A 16,695-nucleotide genomic window follows, 5' to 3' on the forward strand; every position below is an offset into this window, starting at 1 on the left:
AACCACTAAGAGTCACTTCCGCCAGTTCTTTTTCTTCCAAGGCCCGACTGACATTTTCAAATGCAAGTGCCTCATTCCAATGACAGTAACAACAGCAACAACAACATAGTCAGCAACTGATCATTCCTTAGACATAACAATCCTGGGGATAAATTGGTATACAGCAACACAGTCCTAATTCGCAGAGATGCTTTTGATGAAGATATTCGATCATACGCTGGGGAATGATTAAGTGGAAAATCACAAAGGAGGACATTTTTGGTCTCGTAAAAGTTTATGACGACTCCTCCATTCAGTGGTTTGAATAGGAAGTATGATGAAGCAGGCAATGGCAGACACCATTCAATGCACAAGCATCTGACAGGATCTCTTTTGTGTCGATCGAAAGCGAGCACTCTGGCACAGACTGCTATACCCAAAGACATTCTCTGGTGAATGTGCGACAGAATGTTAGGATGTAGTTCACATTGAGGTCCCTTTGAGACAAGTCAGAAGTTAGACAAATTGCTTAATGCATTTACAAGGATCAGAGGGAACTTAAATGTGTGTGTGTGTGTGTGTGTGGGGAGGGGGTTCTACAAACCTACATAATTTAGCTATTTGATTATGGATTTTAAGATCGCTTTAGTTCTAAAAACATAAAAACATATATATAAAAAATATTTTTTGATGGAACATTGAATGTGGCCTGACTGCTTTTAGCCCATAGAAACAGATTGAATAACAGATTCATACATGGGAAAACAGATAGTCAAAAATAAATCAAAAGGAAGTTTGTTTTAAAGTGTTTGTCCTAAATCTGAGAGATGTAAGATTTTATGAGATTATTTTCAGGAATTTTTATTAATTGATTCTTTACCCATATTTAACCCCTTTCTTTGCACGAAACTACTACATATACTGTACTTCCATAATTTATTAAAACTGGTCCCGGGTCCTGGTCTTCAGACAAGTCCGACATGTACATGTTCTTGAGAGTCTCACCTTTCCATAGAGGGTCATATTAGTGTGTCGCCCAAACTGTTCGGACGCTACAGACGTTTTTGTAAGAAGAACGATTTTTGGGATGTCTCATGGTCTGATAAACATTGCTATAGCTTGGCTTGGGATAGCTTGGGATTTTCTTATTATGCTAATTAGATTTGAATTCATTTCCATTCACTAAGCCTAAAGCATCTAGTTTTCGCAATTCTTTTTGTTGTTGTTGATGAAAACATTGACTCTAGAGTAACTTTCATGAATAAATACAGTTCAAGTCGGAAGTTTACATACACCTTAGCCAAATACATTAAAACTCAGTTTTTCACAATCCCTGACATTTAATCCTCGTAAAAAATCCCTGTTTTAGGTCAGTTAGGATCACCACTTTATTTTAAGAATGTGAAATGTCAGAATAATAGTAGAGAAAATGATTTATTTCAGCTTTTATTTCTTACATCACATTCCCAGTGGCTCAGAAGTTTACATACACTCAATTAATATTTGGTAGCATTGCCTGTAAATTGTTTAACTCGGGTCAAACGTTTCGGGTAGCCTTCCACAAGCTTCCCACAATAAATTGGGTGAATTTTGGCCCATTCCTCCTGACAGAGCTGGTGTAACTGAGTCAGGTTTGTAGGCTTCCTTGCTCGCACACTCTTTTTCAGTTCTGCCAACAAATTTTCTGTAGGATCGAGGTCAGGGCTTTGTGATGGCCACTTCAATACCTTGACCTTGTTGTTCTGAAGCTATTTTGCCACAACTTTGGAAGTATGCTCGGGGTCATTGTCCATTTGGAAGACCCATTTGCGACCAAGCTTTAACTTCCTGACTGATTCTTGAGATTTTGCTTCAATATATCCACATAATTTTCCCGCCTCATGATGCCATCTATTTTGTGAAGTGCACCAGTCCCTCCTGCAGTAAAGCAGCCCAACAACATAATGCTGCCACCCCCGTGCTTCACAATTTGGATGGTGTTCTTCAGCTTGCAAGCTTCCCTTTTTCCTTCAAACATAATGATGGTCATTATGGCCAAACAGTTCTGATCTTGTTGCATCAGACCAGAGCACAAAAAGTACGATCTTTGTCCCCATGTGCAGTTGCAAACTGCAGTCTGGCTTTTTAATGGCGGTTTTGGAGCAGTGGCTTCTTCCTTGCTGAGCGGCCCTTCAGGTTATGTTGATATAGGACTTGTTTTACAGTGGATATAGATACTTTTGTACCTGTGTCCCCCAGCATCTTCACAAGGTCCTTTGCTGTGGTTCTGGGATTGATTTGCAATTTTTTCACGAAAGTGTGTTCATCTCTAGGAGACAAAACACATCTTCTTCCTGAGCGGTATGATGGCTGCGTGGTCCCATGGTGTTTATACTTGCGTACTATTTTTTGTACAGATGAGCGTGCTACCTTCAGGCATTTGGAAATTGCTCCCAAGGTCTACAATCATTTTTCTGTGGTCTTGGCTGATTTATTTTGATTTTTCCCATGATGTCAAGCAAAGAGGCACTGAGTTTGAAGGTAGGCCTTGAAATACATCCACAGGTGCACCTCCAATTGACTCAAATTATGTCAATTAGCCTATCAGAAGCTTCTAAAGCATGACATCATTTTCTGGAATTTTCCAAGCTGTTTAAAGGCACAGTCAACTTAGTGTATGTAAACTTCTGACCAACTGGAATTGTGATACAGGGAATTATAAGTGAAATAATCTGTCTGTAAACAATTGTTGGAAAAATGACTTGTGTCATGCACAAAGTAGATGTCCTAACCGACTTGCCAAAACTATAGGTTGTTAACAAGAAATTTGTGGAGTGGTTGGAAAACAAGTTTTAATGACTCCAATCTAAGTGTATGTAAACTTCCAACTTCAACTGTATATAACGACTTGGGGCTAGCTATTGCAAGTTCAGAGTCACTTGCCCCAACAGTCCGTGTGTGCTGGAGGCAAGTGAAAGCTCGGGAGAGAGAGGGAGTGTGGTGAGGGAACCTGTACCAGACAGAGGGAGACGGGCCAGGGCAGACGGTGAACAGATCGCCAAATGGAATCCAAGAAGCCTGTGCAGCAGGCAACGGGAGTAGGTGTCACACCCACTCGGGAGAAGCTTTGATTTCTGAAGGCAGATTTCTTATAGAAAATGCCTCTGGATGGTCTTTGAACAGGGCTTCAAATGGGGCTTCAAAGACCCCTGCCACTTGTTGGGCCCAAAGGCCTTGCCACCTCTCACTTCACACCTCAGTGCTAATTGGAAGTTTTATCTGGTCTGTCCTAGCAAGCCTGGCAGCCTTAACTCAGCATGCAGTCCCCATAAAGGAACATATTACATTGTAATGTACTTTATTTTTATTCTTGGATTTCAAAATAGCATCAGACCAAACACTACTCACCCAGTTCCAGGTTGGATGGTGTCCTCAGGTCTCTGCTGTTTGTTTGCTAGAGCACCCTCCTTATATATTGGAAAAATGAATCCTTGGTAGCAGTAATCCCTCCAGGTAATTTTGGCCAAAATTAGGTTATAAGTTTGGAGTTTTTCAAATGTTTCAAATATTTTTTATTAAACACACACAAGAATGGTGTATAGGTAAACAAGACAGGTATACAATTCTTAACTAAACATAAAAGAGCATACAGGAACAACAAGACCCAGAGTTCTGGGTGCAAAACAAATAATACAAAACACGACATACAAAACAAGGACACGTAGAAAGAAAGAGGGAAGATGTCTGGAATTAATGGAGCATGTGTGGATATACTCCAAGCTCTCTTCCCAGTCTGCCACCGAGATGTCAGTCCCTAGTTCTTCCTCTTATTTTGCCTTGATGGCATCTGTAGAAGGTGTGCTAACAGATTGAAAAGCATCATATAGACGCAATATCAGTTTACCTGAGGTGGGGCATATTTTTATGCATCCGTCAAACATGGAAGGTTTAGCATTCCCAAATGTTGGGAGGTGTTTTCTAACGTAGTCTCTAATTTGTAGGTATCTGAAAAAATTACTTCTGGGAAGATTATAAGTTTCCCTCAGCAACTCAAAGGAAGCAAAGGTCCCTTCTATGTATAAATCCCCCATGGTACTTATCCCCAGCTCTCCCCATCGTTCAAAGGTGTTATCAAGGTTAGAAGGGGCAAAGGAGGGATTCCTGGCGACAGGGAGCATTATTGACATTGGTCTAAGATCAAAGTGGACTTTAATTTGCTTCCAGATTCGGACTGTGCTATGTATTTTTTATAGGATTGTTACAATAAAGTGACATCTCCAGATTGACAAGCGACAAAATCACAGCGCCATAGTAAGCCAGCTGGATTTCTGAAGATAACTTAAATGGGAGATGTTCTAGCCAGGAGGTGTTTTGCGACCGTATGGGCATTAATTCACTCTTGTTCCAATTTATTCTGTATCCCGAGAAGGTACCAAACAAATTGATCACATCAAGAATAGCTGGGATACTAGCCTGGGGTTCTGTTACATAGAGGAGGATGTCATCTGTGTATAGGGAAATCTTATTTAGAGTATCTTTAGTATTATAGCCGTGTATTGCTGCATGAGATCTAATCGTCTGAGCGAGCGGTTCGATAATTAGGGCGAAGAGCATAGGGGACAGCGCACAACCCTGCCTTGTCCCCCTGTTAATGTTAAATTGGGGCGACAATGATTGGTTAGTGAGTATTCTGGCACAGGGGTTCCTATATAAAAGCTGGATCCAATTTATGAACCCATCTCCAATATTACATTTCTGTAGGACCTTGAATAGATAGGGCTACTCAACTTGGTCAAAGGCCTTTTCGGCATCAAGAGATATGACGGCAAGGTCCACGTTGGGTAACCTCTGAGAATACATAATATTGAAGAGGCGCCTGAGATTGAAGAATGAGTTTCTGTTAAGGATAAAGCCGGTCTGATCCGAATGGACCAATTTGCCAATTAAAGTGCTAAGCCTGTTAGCCAGAGTTTTTGCTAAAATACTTTGGTCTGTATTAAGGAGAGATATTGGTCTGTATGACCCTACCTCTTCTGGATCTTTACCCTTCTTATGTATAAATGTAATGAACGCTTCGTCCAAAGTAGAAGGGACAGCTCCATCCTCATTGGCCTGAACCAGCATTTTGTGCAGGTAGGGAGAAAGCATGTTGCTGAATGTTTTATAGAATTCACCAGGGTATCCATCTGGGCCCGGGGTCTTGCCACTCTTTAGAGATTGAATTGTTTCTCGAATTTCATCAAGAGATATTTCCTTATTCAGGAAGTTAGAATCTTCCTGGTTCAGGGCAGGAAGATTACAGTCCTCCAAAAATGTTTGCATAATTAAGGGGTTAGGATCCGCTTTAGATGTATATAGAGTCTCATAAAACTGCCGGAATCTGTCATTGATGTCTTTGGGGGAAGAGAGTAATTCCTCAGATGCAGATTTACCTTTGTGAATCATTCGGTCACTCACATTTTTTCGAAGTTGTCTGGCGAGTAATTTGTGTGGTTTGTCACCAAACTCAAAATATTTTTGCTTGGCATAGAGAAAAGATTTAGCAATTTTAGCTGAGAGAATCTGATTATATTCAAATTTTAAAGTGGTAATTTTTTTTATTTCTCCATAGATGGGTGGCTAGCATTCTCCCTATCCAGTAAGTGAATTTGTCCCTCCAGTTCTTCCAGTTTTCCTCTGTTTTGCCTACTCCTGGCAGCCTGAAAGGAGATGATACAGCCTCTCAGATAAGCCTTCAGTGTTTCCCACAATAATGCTGGGGAAGTCTCTGTGTTGTCGTTGGTATCAAAGAAAATTTGAATTTGGTCTTTAAGATATTCACAGAATGTTGGTTCTGTGAGGAGCTGAGGATTCAACCTCCAGACCCTCTCGTTTGGTACAATGTCACCAAATCTCAGGGAGAAGGTGAGTGGACTGTGGTCCGAGATTATAATATCATGATACCTCACATTACATGTATAGGGGAGTAGTCTAGCATCCAACAAAAAGTAGTCAATTCGAGTGTAAACATTGTGAACATGAGAGTAAAAGGAGTATTCCCTACCCGTAGGGTTAGCGATCCTCCATATATCAAATAAGTTCAAATTTTATATGTAGGTATTCAAGAATTCGCTTGAATAGTGGGTAGGGGTTCGCCGGGTAGAGAATCTATCCAAATACTGGTCTAGCACACAGTTAAGGTCCCCTCTATGTTTGGCCCATAGATATTTAGTAGAGTTACTGAGGTAGAGTGGATTTCTCCTATTACGATCACATACCGACCCTCTTTATCCGCAATAGTGGTTTTATGTAGAAAGGGAATTCCTTTCCATACCAGAATCGCTGTGCCTCTCGTTTTGGCAGAGAAGTTAGAGTGATACACTTGCCCCACCCACCTACACTTAAGTCTGCTATGAGAGTTATTCTTCAGATGGGTTTCTTGCAAAAATATAATATCAGACGAGAGTGCTTTCAAGTGGGCTAGGACCTTGCCTCTCTTAATTGGTTCGTTTAAACCCTTGACATTCCAGGAAGTGATAAAAAGGTAAGAAAGCGCACCAAACCATCACAATCAGCATATGTAGCACCTACACCTGAGCAGTATCCAACCCACCCCTCCCCCCCTGCAAGCACCTTTACTTCCCACCCTGTTCCCCTAATTTCCCCAACCCACATTTAACAGGCATGCACAAACAGGAGAAAAAAAAGGAAAAATTAAAATAATAAACACATTGTCTGGCCGATGCCAAAAAAGCACGGCGCAACCTCGAACAAGAGGTAAAACAAAACTAAAATCCCAACTATACGTTCACCTCTCACTATCCTAGAAATTCTACTAACATATGAATTGAGGAGGCTCCCGCGAATAAAGTGTTCAACTTAAACATATTGCGCATTTAAGCATCATCCTGGGTCAATCCCAGAGATAAGCAAGATATAGCCTCAAGATTATATTGCTAAGCACTGCCGGTCAAAAAATAAACCATCCGCAACCGACATAGTCAGCCGTACCTTTACATACTGTGGGTCAGGAGATCGGAACAAGGATTTGCTAAATTAAACGTTTAATAATAAATATATATACATATACATACATACATATATACATATACACACACATACATACATATACATATACACACACATACATACATACATACATACATACATACATACATACATACATACATACATACAGTGCCTTGCGAAAGTATTCGGCCCCCTTGAACTTTGCGACCTTTTGCCACATTTCAGGCTTCAAACATAAAGATATAAAACTGTATTTTTTTGTGAAGAATCAACAACAAGTGGGACACAATCATGAAGTGGAACGACATTTATTGGATATTTCAAACTTTTTTAACAAATCAAAAACTGAAAAATTGGGCGTGCAAAATTATTCAGCCCCCTTAAGTTAATACTTTGTAGCGCCACCTTTTGCTGCGATTACAGCTGTAAGTCGCTTGGGGTATGTCTCTATCAGTTTTGCACATCAAGAGACTGAATTTTTCAGTTTTCAGTTTTCAGTTCTTTCCACAGATTCTCGATTGGATTCAGGTCTGGACTTTGACTTGGCCATTCTAACACCTGGATATGTTTATTATTGAACCATTCCATTGTAGATTTTGCTTTGTTTTGGATCATTGTCTTGTTTTTACGTCCAGAAACATAATGCTCCATCCATCTTTTGCATTGTTGCCCAAACCATGATGCTGCCACCACCATGTTTGACAGTAAATTTTGGTTTCATCTGACCAGAGCACCTTCTTCCACATGTTTGGTGTGTCTCACAGGTGGCTTGTGGCAAACTTTAAACAACACTTTTTATGGATATCTTTAAGAAATGGCTTACCCCAAGCGACTTACAGCTGTAATTGCAGCAAAAGGTGGCGCTACAAAGTATTAACTTAAGGGGGCTGAATAATTTTGCACACCCAATTTTTCAGTTTTTGATTTGTTAAAAAAGTTTGAAATATCCAATAAATGTCGTTCCACTTCATGATTGTGTCCCACTTGTTGTTGATTCTTCACAAAAAAAATACAGTTTTATATCTTTATGTTTGAAGCCCGAAATGTGGCAAAAGGTCGCAAAGTTCAAGGGGGCCGAATACTCTCGCAAGGCACTGTACATACATACATACATACATACATACATACATACATACATACATACATACATACATACATACATACATACATACACATATACCCACAAAAAAAGCATATATAAAAATATATATTTAAAGAATATGTATATACATCCATATGCACATATACACATACACACATTCATACCCCAGAATAACAATCTACACTGATTTAAAATATACACATACATAATACTAAAATGCTAAGAGAAAATAGTAATAAAGTACAAATAGTAATTATATGTACGCACACCTACACAGACATAAGCACTACAGAGGGCTGGTGGGACTCTAGTCGGGAGAGCGGCCTACTGCTAGACAAAGGCAGAACGGCACAAAACATCAACTTGCTAACCAGGTGTCTGCGTCTGCCCCTTCCCAACCATCACCCCCAGTCCCCTGCAAGCAATAAATAAATGGTATGGTAGTAAGAATAATGTAAGGATTGTAAAATAAATAACGAAACAAAACAAAAGTGGGGGAATATAAGTATATCCATCCGAAGGTGTCGGTGATCAAACCTGGAAGTAAAAATATGCATCGCTCTGAGCACAGCCGGGATGAAAGTGAATTTAACGTTAAATGAGAGCTCTGACCGCCATCCATCGGTCGGCTCAGCGTCTTACATGTTCGGTAGCCCTTGTTGAGCCCGTTTAATACGATTTCACCCAATATGGTATAGTATGGATTCGAGTCCATGAGCAGACCCTAACACGCAATGACAAGGCACTCTAACCTGTACGGGGGAATGGTGTATATCCCCGGATAAACTTCTCTGCGTCCAAAACCGAGGAGAGCCAAATCTTCTCACCGGAAGGCGGGGTAATTCTTAGTCTTGCAGGGAAGAGCAAGGTTGGGCGAAGATGGAGTTTGTAGAGTTTGGTCATGACATCTCTGTAGTCGGCGCGATGCTTTGCCACATTGGGCGCCTAATCCTCATAGACATGGAATGGATGCCCTTTATGTGACAGGTTGCCCCTCATTCGAGCTTCACGCAGGATAAGATCCTTGGTCTTGAAACTGTGACAACAGATGATTACTGGGCGAGGACGTTGGCCCGGTCCAGGCACTGGGACAAGGGAGCGATGTGCACGGTCCAGCTGCGGATCCGAATCCAAAACATCCGATCTCATTGCATCCTTCAATAGCTTGGCGAAGAAGTCGATGGGGCGAGAGTCCGCCTCTACCCCCTCTGCCAGACCAACAACGCGAAGGTTATTACGTCTGGATCGGCCCTCCAGGTCCACCACTTTCACAGAAAGCCTCTGCACACTATCCTGCAATGACGTGCATAGCTTCTCTAACTCCTCGATCCTACCAGCGTTGAATTCAGAAGCTTTCTCAAGGTCCACAATACTCTGGCCATGCGAAGCGACCGTTCGAATGATGCTCTCGATTTTGGTGTCCAGTTCAGCAATAGTGGCCTTAAGATCCTCAGCTATAGCAACACGTAGCTCCCCCAAAGCCCGGGTAAGTTCTGTGTCACGTTGTTGCATGTGCCTCCCGCCATATCTGTCTCGTTGTTTAGTGGGGAGTAGGCCTCCGCTGTGGATTTATTGTCCTTTGGTCGCTTATTACTCTGCATTTTCATATAAAAAGTTACAATCTTGTATTAGAAAGAAACATTTGTTGTAAAAAGTGCCATAAAGTAGGTTAAATTAGATTATTTCGCAAAAAAGTTGCAGGAGCCTCTCACGTACAGCCGTTCACTCCAACATGCTAGCTCCTCCCCCATAAGTTTGGAGTTTTGATCGGGAGTGAAGGCTATGCTGTGGAGGGTAGCATCCTGCATATGTCCCTGCCGAAAAATCAAAGTTTATCTAACTCTAAATCTATCCTTTTGTAAAAAAAACATGTTGAAAAATGTGAGAGCTCACATGCAGCTGTGTGTGTGTCTCTCTCTCATCAAGTTGAAGTATTTAATTACACTTTGATGGTGTATTAATACACCCAGTCACTACAAAGATACAGGCGTCCTTCCAAACTCAGTTACTGGAGAGGAAGGAAACCACAAGGGATTTCACCATTAGGCCAACAGATACTGAGTTTGGTATCTGGAAGTTTATTAGGAACCCCATTAGCTGTTACGAAAGCAGCAGCTACTCTTCCTCGAGTCCATACCAAACATGAAACAAGACATATTACAGAACATTAATAGACAAGAACAGTTCAAGGACTGAACTACATACAGTACCAGTGAAAAGTTTGGACACACCTACTTATTCCATTTTTTATTTATTTTTTTTATTATTTAAAACTATTTTCTACATTGTAGAATAATAGTGAAGACATCAAAACTATGAAATAACACATATGGAATCATGTAGTAACCAAAAAAGTCTTAAACAAATATATTTGAGATTCTTCAAAGTAGCCACCCTTTGCCTTGATGACAGCTTTGCACACTCTTGGCATTATCTCAACCATTAACAGATGTGCCATCTTAAAAGTTAATTTGTGCACTTTCTTTCCTTATTATGGCATTTGAGCCAAGATAGCCCTATTTGGTAAAAGACCAAGTCCATATTATGGCAAGAACAGCTAAAAAAAGCAAAGAGAAATGACAGTCCATCATTACTTTAAGAAATGAAGGTCAGTCAATCCGGAATATGTCAAGAACTTTGAACGTTTCTTCTACTGCAGTTGTAAAAACCATCAAGCGCTATGATGACATTGGCTCTCATGAGGACCCAGAGTTACCTCTGCTGCAGAGGATAAGTTCATTAGAGTTAGCCTCAGAAATGTCAGCCCAAATACATGCCTCACAAGTAACAGACACATCTCACCATCAACTGTTCAGAGGAGACTGCGTGAATCAGGCCTTCATGGTCGAATTGCAGCAAAAAAAACATGACTAAAGGACACCAATAAGTAGAAGAGACTTGCTTGGGCCAAGAAACACGAGCAATGGACATGAGCCTGGTGTAAATCTGTCCTTTGGTCTGATGAGTCCAATTTGTTTTATTTTTGGTTCCAACCACTGTGTCTTTGTGAGATGCACAGTAGGTGAATGGATGATCTCCACATGTGTGGTTCCCACAGTGAAGCATGGAGGAGTAGGTGTGATGGTGTGGGGGTGCTTTGCTGGTGACTCCGTCAGAGATTTATTTAGAATTCAAGGCACACTTAACCAGCATGGCTACCACAGCATTCTGCAGCGATACGACATCCCATCTGGTTTGCGCTTAGTGGAACTATCATTTGTTTTTCAACAGGATAATGACCCAACACACCTCTAGGGTATGTAAGGGCTGGAGTGGTGCGTCAGATGACCTGGCTTCCACAATCCCCCGACTTCAACCCAATTGAGATGGTTTGGGATGAGTTGGACCGCAGAGTGAAGGAAAAGCAACCAATAAGTGCTCAGCATATGTGGGAACTCCTTCAAGACTGCTGGAAAGATATTCCTCACAAAGCCGGTTGAGAGTATGCAAAGCTGTCATATAAAATATATTTTGATTTGTTTAACACTTTTTTTGGATACTACATGATTCCATGTGTTATTTCATAGTTTTGTAGAAAATAGTCAAAATAAAGAAAAAACATTGAATGAGTAGGTGTGTCCAAACCTTTGATTGGTACTGTACATTTAGAAATTGCACAGATAGCCTACATATTAATACATACACACAACAAATCTAGGTCGATTAAGAGAGAGGCATTGTGCAGTGAGGAGTGTTGCTTGATCTCTGTTTTTTTAAACCAGGTTTGCTGGTTTTCCCTTCATTCCTTAAATTATTGATCTTGGCTTCATAATACAGTTTTCTTTTTGTTGAGTTTAGTCACATAATTTCTCAATTTGCAGTAAGTCAGCCAGTCAGGTGCATGTTTATCAATAATTGGAAGAAGCAATTTCATAGATTCATCAAGTGCATAGTCTGAATGCTCACAAATATTAATAACAAATATTTTTTAAATCATCCACATAAGAGTCACAACAAAATCTTACGCACTACTTTAGGCCTAGCTTTTGGAACTTTGGCTTTAGCCACTATATCGCGATCCCTGCATCCAAGTTGAATGGCTGTCATAGGAGAAAACGGATAAAATAGAGGATGGATGAACAATTTTTTTTTTTTTAACCTTTATTTAACTAGGCAAGTCAGTTAAGAACAAATTCTTATTTTCAATGATGGCCTAGGAACAGTGGGTTAACTGCCTGTTCAGGGGTAGAACGACAGATTTGCATCTTGTCAGCTTGGGGATTTGATCTTGCAACCTTCCGGTTACTAGTCCAACGCTCTAACCACTAGGCTACTAGGTAGCCTTGTAGTTACTCCACAATACTAACCTAATTGACATTGTGAAAAGAAGGAAGCCTGTACAGAATACACATATACACAAACATGCAACAAAGCACTAAAGTAATACGGCAAAAAATGTGACAAAGAAATGAACTTTTTGTCCTGAATACAAAGTGTTCAGACACGGAGATTAATTACACTTTTAGCAGGACAATAATCTAAAACGCAAGGCCAAATATACATTGGAGTTGCTTACCAAGAATAAGCCGAGATACAGTTTTGAGTTAAATCTACTTGAAAATCTATGGCAAGACCTGAAAATGGTTGTCTAGCAATGATGAACAACAGAGATTTAAGAATTGTTTAAAGAATAATGGGCAAATGTTGTACAATCCAGGTGTGGAAAGCTCCTAGAGATTTACCCAGAAAGGCTCACATCTATAATCGCTGCTAAAGCTGTTTCTACAAAGTATTTGTATTTATTTATTTAACCTTTATTTAACTTGGTTGGCCAGTTAAGAACATATTATTTTTCACAATGACAGCCTACCAAAAGGCCTCCTGCGAAGACGGGGGCTGGGATTAAAATAAAATCAATAAATAAATATAGGAGAAAACACACATCACGACAAGAGAGACAACACAACATAAAGAGAGATCTAAGACAACAACATAGCAAGACAGCAACTCAACATAACAACAACATGGTAGCAACACAACATGGTAGCAGCACAAAACATGGTACAAACATTATTGGGCACAAACAACAGCACAAAGGGCAAGAAGGTAGAGACAATAATACATAACACAAAGCAGCCACAACTGTCAGTAAGAGTGTCTGTGACCCAGGGATGCGTGTGTGCTTTGGGGACCTTTCACAGAATGTGACTGGCAGAACGGGTGTTGTATGATTGGAATGAGGGCTGCAGTAGATATTTCAGATAGGGGGGAGTCAGGCCAAAGAGGGTTTTTATAAATAACTATCAACCAGTGAGTCTTGTGACAGGTATACAGAGATGACCAGTTTACAGAGGAGTGTAGAGTGCAGTGATGTGTCCTATCAGGAGCATTGGTGGCAAATTGGATGGCCGAATGTTAAAGAACATCTAGCCGCTCGAGAGCACCCTTACCTTCCGATCTATTAATTATGTCTCCATAATCTAGCATGGGAAGGATGGTCATCTATAATCAGGATTAATTTGGCAGCTGGGCTGAAAGAGTAGCGATTACAATACAGGAAACCAAGTCTAGATTTAACTTTAGCCTGCAGCTTTGATATGTGCTGAGAGAAGGACAGTGTACCATCTAGCCATACTCCCAAGTACTTGTATTGACTCAGGGGTGTGAATACTTATGTAAATGAGATATTTCTGTATTTAATTTTCAATACATTTGCAAAATGCCTAAAAACATGTTTGCACTTCATCATTATGGGCTATTGTGTGTAGATGGGTAAGAAAAAAATCAATTTAACCCATTTTGAGGTCAGGCTGTAACAACAAAATGTTGAAAAAGTAAACGGATATGAATACTTTCTGAAGGCATGACACACTGTCGTACACGTAGATCCAGAGCATCCCAAACATGGTCAATGGGTGACATGCAGGCCATGGAAGAACTGGGACATTTTCAGCTTCCAGGAATTGTGTACAGATTCAGGCTACAAAAATGAGGTGATGGTGGCGGATGAATGCCACAACAATGGCCCTCAGGATCTCGTCATGGTATCTCAGTGCATTCAAATTGCCATTAGGGCTGTCCCCAACAAAACATAAATCTTCGTCGACCAAGAGTCCTCTGTTCTTTAAAAAAATGTTAACACGTGTTATTTTCCATATAATTGACACATCCTATGTGTTTTAATCAAATCAACTATATTCACTGAGCTTGTCTGATGCTTTAAGCACACTGTTTGATAAAATAATTAAGACACAAATGACTAGAGGGACTCCGACTTAGCAATTGATTTGATTGTGCCGGGCTGGGCTACGACATGCTGCGCTGTGTTAAAAAAAAGCGAGTGACTGTGACTAGCCCCCGTTGTCTTTCTCTCCTCCCTGATGCAGCGACCACCACAGAACATCAAAGTGATTATCATGCTTTCCGTGTTGCTAAACCGGCAACATCATTTCATCCATTTCTGACTGAAAAGTTCTGTTACCGAAATCAATCAATCAAATGTATTTATGAAGCCCTTTTTATTTGTTTTACATCACCCGATGTCACAAAGCCTAAAACCCCAAACAGCAAGCAATGCAGATGTAGAAGCACGGTGGCTAGGAAAAACTCCGAGATAGAAAGGCAGGAACCTAGGAAGAAACCTAGAGATGAACCAGGCTCTGAGGGGTGGCCAGTCCTCTTCTGGCTGTGCCGGGTGGAGATTATAAGAGAACATGGCCATTAAGACCAGATTGTTCTTCAAGATCTTCAAACGTTCATAGATGACCAGCAGGGTCAAATAATAATCACAGTGGTTGTAGAGGGTGCAACAGGTCAGTACCTCAGGAATAAATGTCAGTTGACTTTTCATAGCCGAGCATTCAGAGTTAGAGACAGCAGGTGCGGTAGAGAGAGAGAGACGAATAAAAGCAGGTCCGGGCCAAGGTAGCACGTTCGGTGAACAGGTCAGGGTTCCATAGCCGCAGGCAGAACAGTTGAAACTGGAGCAGCAGCACGGCCAGGTGGACTGGGGACAGCCAGGAGTCATCAGGCCAGGTAGTTCTGAGGCATGATCTTAGGGCTCAGGTCCTCCGGGAGGGGAGGGAGAGAGGGCAAGAGAGAGAATTCGAGGGAGCCTACTTAAATTCACACAGGACACCAGATAAGACAGGAGAATTATGCCAGAGATAACAGACTGACCCTAGCCCCCCGGCACATAGACTATTGCAGCATAGGTACTGGACACTGTGGCCCCATCCGATGATACCCCCGGACAAGGCCAACCAGGCAGGATATAACCCCACCCACTTGCCAAAGCAAAGCCCCCACACCACATAGTGGGATATCAACAGACCACCAACTTACTACCCTAAGACAAGGCTGAATATAGCCTACGAAATATCTCCTCCACCGCACAAGCCCGAGGGGGCGCAAAACCAAACAGGAAGGTCACGCCTGTGACTCAACCCACTCACGGACCCCTCCTTGGTGACGGCATGGAAGAGCACTAGTAAGCGAGTGACTCAGCCCCCATAATAGGGTCAGAGGCAGAGAATCCCAGTGGAGAGAGGGGAGCCGGTCAGGCAGAGAATCCCAGTGGAGGGGAGCCAGCCAGGCAGAGACAGCAAGGGTGGTTCGTCTCTCAATTGCCTTGACGTTCACCTTCGCACCACTGGGCCAGACTACACTCAATCATAGGACTTACTGAAGAGATGAGTCTTCAGCAAAGACTTAAAAGTTGAGACTGAATCTCTTACATGGATAGGCAGACCACTTCATAAAAATGTTGCTCTATAGGAGAAAGCCCTGCCTCCAGCTGTTGCTTATAAATCTAAGGACAATAAGGAGGCCAGCGCCTTGTGACTGTAGCGTTCGTGTAGGTACAGTGCATTCTGAAAATATTCAGACCCCTTGATTTTTTCCACATTTTGTTACATAACAGCCTTATTCTAAAATGGATTCAATTACATTTTTTCCACATAAATCTACATACAATGCCTCCTAATGACAATGAGAAAACAGGTTTTTAGAATATATAATATAAAAAAAACTTTATTTACAGAAATATTCAGACCCATTACTAAGAGACTCGAAATTGAGCTCAAGTGCATCCTGTTTCCATTAATCATCCATGAGATGTTTGTACAACTTCAGTCCACCTGTGGTAAATTCAGTTGATTGGACATTATTTGTGTCGAGGCACAGATCTGGGGCAGGATACCAAAACATTTCTGCGGCATTAAAGGTCCCCAAGAACAAAATGGCCTCCATAATTCTTAAATGGAAGAAGTTTGGAACCACCAAGACTCTTCCTAGAGCTGGCCCCCCGGCTTACTGAGCAAGAAGGGCTTTGGTCAGGGAGGTGACCAAGAACCCAATGGTCACTCTGACAGAGCTCCAGAGCTCATGTGTGGAGATGGGAGAACCCTTGAGAAGGATGACCATCTCTGCAGCACTCCACCAATCAGACCTTTATGGTAGCCAGACAGCCAGACGGAAGTCACTCGTCAGTAAAAGGCACATTACATTCCACTTGGAATATGCAAAAAGGCACCTAAAGGACTCTGAGAACATAAAAAAACAAGATTCTCTGGTATGATGATCCTTGATGAAAACCTGCTCCAGAGTGCTCTGGACCTCAGACGGGAGCGAAGGTTCACCTTCCAACAGGTCAACGACCCTAAGCAGACAGCCAACACAAAGCAGGG

General features: G+C 41.4%; 1 protein-coding gene across 1 annotated transcript in view; it reads right to left on the bottom strand.

The window, feature by feature from the left end:
* Positions 1 to 16,695, bottom strand: part of LOC115134470 (calcium-dependent secretion activator 2-like) — a 178,825-nt gene that overhangs the window by 20,544 nt on the left and 141,586 nt on the right. The gene's annotated exons all lie outside the window — the stretch shown is intronic.

The sequence above is a fragment of the Oncorhynchus nerka genome, linkage group LG9a (genome assembly GCF_034236695.1).
Source record: "Oncorhynchus nerka isolate Pitt River linkage group LG9a, Oner_Uvic_2.0, whole genome shotgun sequence".
Classification (NCBI taxonomy): domain Eukaryota; kingdom Metazoa; phylum Chordata; class Actinopteri; order Salmoniformes; family Salmonidae; genus Oncorhynchus; species Oncorhynchus nerka.